An 11,622-nucleotide genomic window follows, 5' to 3' on the forward strand; every position below is an offset into this window, starting at 1 on the left:
GCAAGGGAGACCACTTCCACAGAGATTGTCCCTGCATCCCTCGGATACTAAGGGACTGGTCTCCCCATTTGCACAATTCAGTAGCATCAACCTCTGATAGCCATGTTGACTGCTCACCGTCAACTAGTGAAAGTGAAGTCACAGGACAGAAAGGGAAAGCTAGATTTCCCTGCAAACTGTGTGAAGGCGACCATGCCATCCACCGTTGTCCCTTATTATACGAGGCTAAAAGAGTTTTGGAAGATCGCCCGGTTTTACCAGTGCAACTTCCTCCTGGATATCAAAAACTCCTGCCAAGTCGTTCACTAGTTGAGAACCTGGCTGGCCCGCCCAGGTGGTCAGCCGAAGCACCTATCATTGAAGATGAACCGTCTAGATCCATGCCTAACGAAAGTCAAAAGGTTGAGGTGGCAGTTGACCCGGTTTTGCCTTCAGAGGCTCTATCTTCGAATGATACCATCACAGAGGAAAATAAAGTCGACACCGTCCAAATTCTCTTCATCAACACAGACTCCGACGAACAAGGGGGCAATTTGCCCATTCCTTTATCGCAGGAAGGAACTTCGTTAGAGTCATACCCGGCCGTCTATTCGGTCCCACCACCAAGAAACCTAGTTGTCTCGTTCGACTGGAACCAACTAGGCAGACCCCGTTTGCCAGCAAGCATACCATTCAGAATTATCGTTCAAATATACAGAATGGTAATGGCTGGCACTATCATTGATGAGGGGGCATCTGTGAGTATCCTTTCCTCTATTGCTTGGAAAGCGCTTGGTTCGCCAGCGCTTTTGCCTGAAATGAGAAATCTATCAGGCTTTGATAAAGGAACCAGTCGACCTTTAGGGATCCTCCCCAATGTGCCCATAACATTGAAAGGGAAGACCGTTCAAATGAACGTGATGGTCGTTCAAGGACCCTTGGATTATAACCTACTCCTTGGACGAGACTATATATATTGCATGGAGGCCCTCGTCTCCTCACTCTTTAGAGTAATGTGTTTTCCGCATGAAGGAAGAGTGGTCAAGCTCGTGGACCAACTTTCATTTCCCGGATCGCGCATCGCAAATAGTCATATACCATCCCTAAATGGTCTCTTCACGCAAGAAATGTCTCAACCCACGGTCCGTCCTCCTGATGAGCGCGAGTAATCCGGGAGGATATGACTGGAACCCAGGGGGCATGCGTCCTAGTCTGCTTTGGCAGGAAAACTTTGGGTATAGGGTAGGTTTCCGCGGGAGAATATGACTAGTCTGTACCCCGCCCATGCTGGAAGGGGGTTATTCTAGAATAAGATTCTTTCGTCAAAGTTACGTGTTTGGCACTAAGGTCATTCACCTTTGTCTATTTCGGTAGACATCGCCAAGGAAGTGTTTTATTCGTGGCCGCGAATGGAGCAATCTTTGGTAACCTGAAAGAGGTAGGCCTTTCCTGCTTAAACAAATGTTTTGGCGGACAAAGTAAGGGTAACCTTGAAATCATATTTTATACCTGGGGGCATGCAAACCTTTTAGAGTGCAAGCAAGGGGCGGCTATTTATTTTTTAAATTTTTAGGTCCTCCCTTTAAACCTGTAGGTCTAACCCTTTAAACTCGTAGGATTAGTCGTTTCCGAGCTTGCATAACGAAAGGATCCGGAGCAAAGCTTTGTAAGATCTAAGCTCCATAAAAAATAGCATCTTCCATGAGACATTCTTATCATATGACTGGATTATTCGAGTAGTTTTAGCACACAGTTCATGCTCGTTAAAAAATAAACGCAAGATCCGAGCAGTTTTAGCACATAGTTCACGCTCGTTAAAAAATAAACATAAGACCGAGCAAATGTTTCCACTCGCGTTTAAGCTCGTTAAAAAATGAACTACCCGGTAAATAACCACAGTGAATGTAATATCATCAGCCATCAAAGCCTTGGTCGTGTTTGCACCATCACCTCCACTTTTCATTTGGCCGATCGTTCACCTCCATATGATTGTTTACCCATTTTGAGGAACAACTGCGAAGAGTGATTTCACCTAGCCATCCTTGTGACACTGCCGTGATTGGAAAATTCCAACTTGTACCTGGAATCAGCTGCTAACTCTGTTTATCACTCGTTCCTCAAAAGACGAGTCTTCTTTAAGCTCTTTTCATCTGACTCATAAAATATGAAAAGATTGCGGAGTTTTGGCCTTCCAGCTCGTTAAAGCGACCGTAAGAGCTATCCCTCCTCTAGATTTTAATCTTTTTGGAGCTGAGGGATTATTGCACAAAAAGATCGAGCGCTTGTTTTATTCGGCTCGTTAAAACTATTAGCTACCTATACCAATAGGTTTCATTTTTCATGATTGGCATGGGAAGTGCCAATATGATCTACTTTGGCAAGGCAAAGATCTCATATTCTGATAAAAGGCACACATGTGCATTTAGTTGCTACTGTTATGCTTCTCAATGGGTGATCCAACAGTCTAAGCTGGGTCATGCCATGTTTCAATTTTTGTTGTAGATTATAGAAAGAAGTCTGTCCAAACTGTTTAATCTTGGCAGACAAGTAGCTTAGGTAGAGAAGTAAGGCTCCCAACAGCTTAATCTGGGACCTTGGAAGAAATAAGGGTAGAAGTAGATAGACCATCAAAAGAAAAAGCCAAAGAAAAGAAAAGGCAAGTAAGGGTCTGCAAGCCTAAGTGCACCCTCCAAGAAGAAACAAAAAATGCTAGGCAAGTAGATGGGTAGGCAGCTGGCGTTGCAGAAACATCATTCCTTGCAAAATAAAGGTGTGCTGGAATGTCCACAAAGGAAAATCAATGGTTGAGAAGCTCCTCTTCTCCATCAGGTTACAGCAAAGAAAGGCAGCATGTCTAACTCCCCAATTTCCCCTTTCACTCTCATAACTAACATCCCTTCATCTATTGAGATTGATGAAAAGATCTGAGGTTTCATGGTGGTTCTTATTCTTTTAAAAAACCCACATTTCTTGTCTAAAATTCTTTTCATTTTGATCTACTCTCTAAACTAAGTTGTTTTCACATAAACTTAGTGATTTCATCCATGTTTCACCCCTGTCATCCATATTAACCCCTAACGTCTATTTATCTAAATCCCTCATATCTCCCTTCCCCCCTACTACTATAACACTATGGTGTATAAATCCCAGCATTATCTACATATCCTCCCTTTGGCATTATAGCCAAATATGATTGTTTAGGGAGACTCCAGTCCACCAGGGGCTGTGGTCAACCCTGTCTTGGGGCTGCTCTAACCTCCGGTTATGAGCAACAACCTTTCCCCTAAGCTCTCACCTTCCCTCTGCTCAAAAAACATAGAAAACCCCTTTTCCCTTGCTAAACCCACTCCTAAACCTTTTTTCCCTTACAAAACCTTTGAAAAAACCCAAAAATCCCGAAAAACGCACAAAAAACCCTTAACTCTAAAGTTTTCCGCCTACAAATATTAAATTGAATATTTTAATAGGCTAGCGGGCCCCCCAAACCTGCACGATCCGTCGGAGGGCCCGTCAGCCGTCGATCTTCCGCCACCCATGATCCGACGGTGGGCGGGTATTCTTGAGCCCGGATCTGCCGACCTTTAGCGTCCGGGGAAAATGGTTTTCCGCCCCATACAGGGACGCATGTCAAACGCTGGGGTTGCTCGGAGCCCCCCTCCCCAATACCACTCATCAGCAAAAGCGGTGCGGGGAACCCGCTTACCACCATCCCGATACCGCCATTCCCTCACGTCATCACTCACGTCAGCCTGACGTCATGTCGCTTCCGCCCACCCCCACGCCGCGTGGCCCTCCACGTAGCCTTGCCACCTTATCCATCCGCCACCGTGTCCTGCCACCCTGGCTCACACCTCAGCAGCCACGTCACCTCCGTACCCGGGCCCCGCCATGACGTCATTGGCGGAAATGCGCCAATAAGCCATTTTTGCCAAAATTACCGTTATTAATGCCCGAAATAGCCGTTTCGTGTCATTTTCGAGCGAAAATACACTGAGCTCTTGCTGCTGCTTCTGCGCCAGACTGTTCGTGAAGCTGCAAAATTCGAATTTGTGCCGCCCAAGCTTATCAATTCAGCTACCTCGTGCCTCCACAGTCTGGCCCGCAGACCATTTAAGCGTTCCATCCAGGTATTCACCGCAATTCCTCTGTTTAACCCATGCTTACCATTTCACTGTAAGATTGCCATTTAAGCACCTGTTAAATTCCATTTAAACTCTGCACCTACTACCTAGAGTGAACCAAGCAACCTGCATTACCCCAGAACTATAATTCGACATTGAAGCAGTCGTTCCACGGACTAAAAACTGTAAAATTTTCCTCGAGGTGCTCGGCATTGTTCCCTTTTGCCGAGTACAGGCCAGCTGCAATTGCTACCAAAGGAGACCTCATACCCTCTGCAACTTACTCTTAGCAATTCACATTCCTATGAATTAGCAGCAAATAGCAGAAAACAGCTTGCATTTTCCACTGAAAGAACACTTTAGACTTGGTCTACATTTGGCCTATTACTCAAGCTCCTAAAAAACTTTGCAGACCATTGCCATCACCTTATTTCAAAACCAAGTTTTACAATGGCTGCTTCTGCATCCTCATCCCTCAGTGTAGCTCCATTAAATCCACCAAATAAAGAGCTAGAGGCCTTGGCATTTGCTGACAAAGACTGTCTTATTGAAGACTTTGAGGGTAACAGGGACTTCTTGCAGATCTTCACTCAACTGAGAGAGGACTATAAGGATGGTCATGGTACACATGGGATATGGGAGTCAAACCTACCATACTATTGTCTCCCAGCTGTAAATGTCTTCCCTGAAATCATTCACCTATGTGCTGAAAACTATGATGTGCAGCACAGAGCTATTAGCACTCCATCTGGGAGGATCCTTTTCTACATTAATGCTGAGTCCATCAACAAAATGTTACATTTTGATCAGACAGAGTTGCTGATCCCATTTTCCATGAACTATTTGCTGGACACTGGTGCCAAGATGACCAGTGAGGAGATCCAAAAGGTCACTAGGAATTTCATGAGACCTGAGTGCTAGCCTACAGGGCCACCTCCATACCTGAATGTCCATTTCAATGATATAGGCAGGCTTCTTCTGGACATGATTGCCTATGTGTTGGGGTACAAAAACAGTGAGCATGTGGATAAAACAATGCTGGTATTGCTATCTGCTTACAGCCCACGCCAACCCCCTGCCTGCAAATATAACTTTGCTAAGTTCATAGCTAACAAGATTCATGATCAGTTGAGCAGAGTGGACAGACATGGGGTCTTCAAGTACTCGGCCTATATTTACCACCTGTTCATGTACTACCATTCTGAAGCCTTCCCATGCTACATTAAAAGGCTGGATCATAGAGGGGAAAGACGATCTGTCATCTTCTGGACCTCTGTCTATCACAAAGTCACAAATTCACCCTATACCTACTGTGAATTTGTTGACCAATTTGTATACCCAGTCTCTTGCTTGTTGATGAGGTCCCCTCTGCCCAGAATATCAAATGAGATAAAGAAAGCTCTGCAGTTTTCCAAAAAATACAAAATAGGTGATTGGTACCTATATGAGAACCATACTGTCATTAGGATCTATGGCTGTGAGCTCTGTCCTTACAGGCTCCCAAAATATGTTCCTATGAGGTTATTTGCCTTGGAGTATTACAGGCAATTGATTCAGTCCGACCTCACCCATTTCCATAGCTCCAAAAAGAAGGCCCACCTCAAGTTCAAACATCAGTTGGCCCCCTTCATCATGAACAAGAAAGAAGGGTGGGAAGAGGCAGACCTAATCCTTAAGGACAAATACAAGCTGTCCTATAGTTTTCGGTGGGTCCCTTATGACCCTGAAGGTTTCATCACTGCTAGGAGAAATAAGTATAGGCTTATAGGCATTAAGCATTGCCAGTACCCACATATTGAAAAATATGCCAACCTGCAAGAATGGCAGATGGATACTCTAGTTGAAAATCTAACTGAGGAAGAGAGAATGCTAAAGAATAGGAGGGAGCTTGAAAAAACTATTGACCTAGACTATGTGCAGCAGGTACCTTTCAGACCGCCTTATTTAGTGGGAGAAGGGACCTCGGCTACAAGGACTGCACCACAGGCACCCTCTACATCAGCACCGGTGACAGACAAAGGCAAAGGTATAATGGGTGCAGAGGAGGAAGCAGTGAAGGAAAAGTCTGCCCCTATAACCGAGCAGCAAACAGAGCAGCAGCCAGAATAGCAGCAAGGGCAAACTGTCCTACCACAAACTGGGCTGCCAGCAGCTCCAATAATGCTAACACCACCAGCTCAAACTGAGCCATTAACTGCCCCAATTTTACAGACCCCAACACATGAGGAAAGGGGTACAAAAAGAGAAAGAGAAGAGTCCACTCCTCTCAGTGGATCCTCCCACCAGCCAGAAGCCAAAAGGAAAAGAGCAGACTCCCCAGAGGTAGAAGACATTACTGAAGATGTCTTGGACCGTGCAAGAAAAGACGGAGAGGGCAGTCAGCATACAGGTACAAGCTCCTTTCAGCAGGAGCAAACTTTACAGCTCGGTCTGGAGGTGTCCTCTTCTTCCCAACAAAGCAAGAAGCCCAAGAGCACCAAGGCTTCTTTCAAACAAATAAAAGCTCAGAATGAGCTGCTAAGGGCTGAGGTCTACAAGCAATTCATAGATGCAACACCAGCCCAGCAAGAAAGGCTAATGTCGGTATATGACATTCAGGAGGAAAAATTGCTCCTTAGCCACTTTAAGCCCAAAGGGCCGCAGCCTAAGACAGTTGCAGATTTTGTAAAGACAAGGGTGGAGGTCCTAGCCAGAGATATACATCCCATGGACCAGATTGAACTCCATAAGCAAGCTGGGGAAATGGTCTATGCAACCTTGGTAGAGAAGGCCACCATGGCACATGAGCTGAAAGAATCCCTAAAAAACACCAACACCCAGTTGGATTTTGAGAGAATGTCCTCTCAGGCCAAAGACAATAGAATAAAGTCTCTTGAGGAGATCATCATTGATCTAGGACATGATCCTAGTGATCCAACGGGTGTGAAGGCACTCATGAAGAAGAAAGACGATGACCTGAATGCATTAAAGAAGAGGTTGAAGCTGCAGCCCACAGAGCACCCTCAAACCGCAGAGCTTCAAAAGCAAAAACAGGTCGATGACCAATTAGACCTCCTAATGCAGCAAGACCAGAGGATCAGGGAATTGGAGAAAGAGCTGGAAGGAGCACTACAAGATAAACAGGCAGAATCCACTTCCCAAGCTCCTCAACTACTTCAACAACAGCAACAACTTCAGGGGCAGCAGTGGCCCCCACAACAGAAGCAGTAGGAACAACAACAGATCCAGATACCAGTACTAGTGTAGAAGACTTGACCAAGGCCATAAAACAAATGGAGCTGCAGGCTGATGAAATAAAACAGGCCAAGGCCAAACTGGCAGAATTAGATGCCAAGTATGACAAGTCCAAAATGTCTGTAGCAGAGCAAAGCAGAGAAATAAAAGCTCTGAAAGAAAAGATAAAGGCCTTGGAGAAAGAGTTAAATTTGGAGACTGCTATGGCCGACATAAAAAGAATCCTATGGGCCAAAATTGGCCAATCCATCAAACAGCAATGGAGGTCAATAAAAATAATGCATGAGCAGATGGATTTGATGGGCCAAGCTCAGGCAAAAATTCAGAAGGCCAAGACAGTGCTAGGAAACAGACCAGAGCAGGCAAACAGAATGATAGATTTCCTGAATAGGCAAGAAAGGGAGGAATTAGCAGCTATAGGCATTCCCAACAGAACAGAGGCTGTCCTCTCTGCCAAGAAGGCACTAACTCTCAGGAACTATATACAAACAGTGGAGAGGAAGTACTATGAGATGCAAGCAGATGTGGAGGAATACGAAGTTAAAATGGGAGTGCTGCAAGCAAAAGGCCTGCCCAGCTTACTTAGTGGTGCAGGAAAACTGATCTCTTCAGATCAAATGGCCAACAGAATGGCAACCACTATAGAAAATCAGATTATTGCATCTGGCAGTTCATCTGAACAAGCAGGGCCTCCTACAGGGCAGAGCTTATATGACAAACTTGAAGGCCTATTCTTCATTTAGAATGAAGTGAATCACTTGTTTGAAACCCCTCCCAATCTTTATAAACATACAGAGACTGAGGAAACATTGATAAAGATGCGCAGACATCAAATGCCAAAGGAGGATTGGTGGCAAGCGATGCTTCAGGTTTTGCCACGGTAGCTTCAATCATTCGGCCACTACCAGCTCCAGATCATACAATACAAATAACATGAAAAATGTCAGCAGTTAAAGCAGCTAAAAGTGACTCAGCACATAGACAACAACGGCTGGCCCAAAAGGTAAAGAAATGCACAAATTTTGACAGCATACCCTTAGCCGACTCCAACTGCCAGCAAAGTCAACAAGTTCTGACCATTTTTGACAGCTAAGGCAACAAAAGTTATTACAACATTAACTTTCTCAGCTGCTACACTCTAGCGGTTGGCATGCTATTAATGAAGCATTTACTCTTCATTTCAGATATTTTTCTTATGTAAAACTTTGTATATATACTCCCCTTAGTAACGCATAAGGGGTTGGTAATTTTCACTCTGAGGCATGTATACTGTTTACCTTCTGAATTGTTTAATACAAAGAGCTAGATCAGCTCAGTGATTTCCTGGAACTACGGTGTCTTGCTGATGATTCGTGTGTTGATGCAGAATTCCTGTGCTGTCTGATGAAATAACAAGTTTTTTCCTTAATCTCTGTTCTTGTCTTTCTTGTGTTTATCAAATCATACTCATGTTACACTAAGCTAGCAGTAAAGAAAAAGAATAGTGCAGGATTTGTTATACGACACCTTGTACTCAATTTTTACTGCTATAAATGTTTGTCTTCAGAAATAACCATGGACATGAATTCTTAATTGCTCATGTAGCTGGTGATTCTATATGTATGAATATTACCTAGAAATTCTTTAATGCTCCTAGGTCAATATCCTCAGTGTCTTTCTCTAAGTAGTTTACTGTAAGATTCTTAAGTGCCTTGCATAAACTGGACACAACCCACCCAAACACTTTATGAAAGTTTATTTCTCAGACACTAACCTTGCTCTGCAGCATCACTACAGCATCACACAGCACCTCGAAACAGTTAAAGGACCACTGAATCCATTGCCCAATGGCATTTAACATTCCAATGAGAGCGTATACACCTTGACTGAATTGATATCCAACCAAACACAAAAACAAAAGTTGAACATCATAGCTAGCCTAAAATACTATAAGAACAGAGACAAATCATAAAGAGAGAGCCCTCTCTGGTTGCAGTTTGGCTAGAAGCTGTAACCCAAAGATTGGTTAGTGGTTACCTCGGCCGTATTCCCTTGGGAGTCATAGGGAACAACCTGGGTGTTAACATAATTGGCGACTCAACTGGGGATTTCTTAGGATTTTCCAATTTCTATACATCTCTCAAAGCTACAGATCAAGCTTGGAATCAGTCAGGAGGCCTTCAAAGTTGTTTCTATCACATTGGCAGCTTTAGGGAAGAGCTTTTTCAGTGAATCTTCATCTCAGCTTTGAAATATATATAGTCGTTCCAAAATCTTTATCCAGTCCCTGCAGATGTAAAAACTTCCAATAAAATCCTAAAAAAAAAAAAAATAGTTGGAAGCTGGCTCCCAAGAAAAATCCACGGCATACTAGGGCAAATCCTGACCCTAATCCACCCATCATTGTTGATAATCCAAATACTATCCCTAGAAACATTAGGAAGCAGCAAAGGCAGGAGCAGCCTGCTGATTTAACCTCAGATCCAGATCATCCCAGCCTCATCTCTACCCCATGCAAGGTCCTTTTCCGGTCTACCCCTAGTTCCCCTAGTTCACCATCCACATCTCAAAGTTCTCCTCTCACATCTTCATCCACTGCACATACTCCTTTAACCAACATCCTAGTTTCTACCCCTCCCATCAACCCTGTTATCCCTGTTATCCCATTTATCCCTGTTAACCCTATAAACCCTCCAAACATGGCTAACAGATATGCACCCTTGCAAATACCAGCTAATGCTGCAGCTCTAGCCCAAGACTACCAAACCAAAATCTCATATTTTGACTCCACTAGCCCTTTGACAACTGTTCAGCATGCCAAAAGGATGGAAGACCATTTTGAGACCTATGAAATAGATGATGACAGTGTGAGAATGAGGATGTTTGTTCAAAGCCTAACTGGGGATGTAAGAACTTGGTTTAGATCCCTGAATGCAAATTCCATCACAACTCCTGATGAGCTGTATCAAGCCTTTACTAACAGATGGGAGAAAAAGAAAGATCCTCTGCACATACTTGGGGAATATGACACCATCAAAAGAGGTCCCCAAGAGACTGTTTTGGAGTATTGTGCAAGATTCAACAATGTATATAACGCAATCCCACAAAATTTAAGACCCCCTCCTGATTTAGCTCTGTACAAATTCCCTGATGGTTTTGACCCTGATATGGCCTATCAGTTAAAGGAAAGAGACCCTCAAACTCTTGCAGAGGCCCAAAGGGTTGCTGTCACAGTGGAAGCTAACCTGATTACCAAAAGAAACAGAGCAAGGTTGGAAAAGAGAACAGCCTTCAAAGAAGAACCCTCTGCTTTTGATCAAAAGCTGGATGCAATACTCACTGGAATGAAAAGATTGGGTGATAGAGTGGAATCGGTTGAGAGAAAATCATCATGGGAAGCACCACAAAACAACCCTCCTAGGAATCCAAATTTTAGGAGAACTCAAAACCCAAACGTTGGCAAGGCCAGTGCTGACCAAGACATAAGACCTCCTTTCCAAGAAAATTATGCTGAAACTTCCACATCAACTGAACCCAATGAAGATCCTCAGATTAATTTAATGGGTCTAGATGGTGAAAGTCAAGTTTTCTTAACACAAGAGGATCATGAGGATGATGAAATCAAACTGTTCCAAACTAAATCAGGTGAATCCTTTGACTTTAAACAAGGCTATGACACTGTTGTTTATGAAGTCCATAGACAATATAAGCTAAGGAGCAGAAATGTAAACATAACTCAGCCTGAAAAGATAAAGGATAATCAACAGCCTAAAAGGGTCATAGTCACAGAGCCTAATGACAAAACAAATTCACCTACAGAAGAACTAATTATTGAAGAGATCACTGAACCATTGTCCTTAAAATAGCAGCCTCTGGCTACTTCATCCTCTAACCCTAATTCGAATGTTATTCCTCAAGAGATGAGTAAAAAAGACAAGCCTCAAGATCAAGATAAGAATCAAGAAGAAGAGTTGGTGAACAAGGAAAGGACTGTCATCCATAACCCTAAGACCCAATCCGAAAAACCCTTTGACCTAGAAACTGAAATTAGTAAATTAAAGATAGCAATTCCTCTATCGGAATTGGCCAAACACAGCATCTACAAACAACAAATCAGGAAATCCCTCCAACTTACTAACAACAAAGATGATGTTAATGTGTTGGATGATACCCCAGAATTACTTTTCGGCCCAGAGGTGGATGGAAAGACAACAGGTGTAGGCATTTTACCTTTTTATGTCAGTTTACATATTCATGACAAGATATTACACAATGCAATGTTTGACTCAGGTGCCTCTCACAACCTGAT

The sequence above is a fragment of the Pinus tabuliformis genome, chromosome 4_1 (genome assembly GCF_031772625.1).
Source record: "Pinus tabuliformis cultivar Carrire ecotype Pingquan chromosome 4_1, CPIR1, whole genome shotgun sequence".
NCBI classification, from domain to species: Eukaryota; Viridiplantae; Streptophyta; class Pinopsida; order Pinales; family Pinaceae; genus Pinus; species Pinus tabuliformis.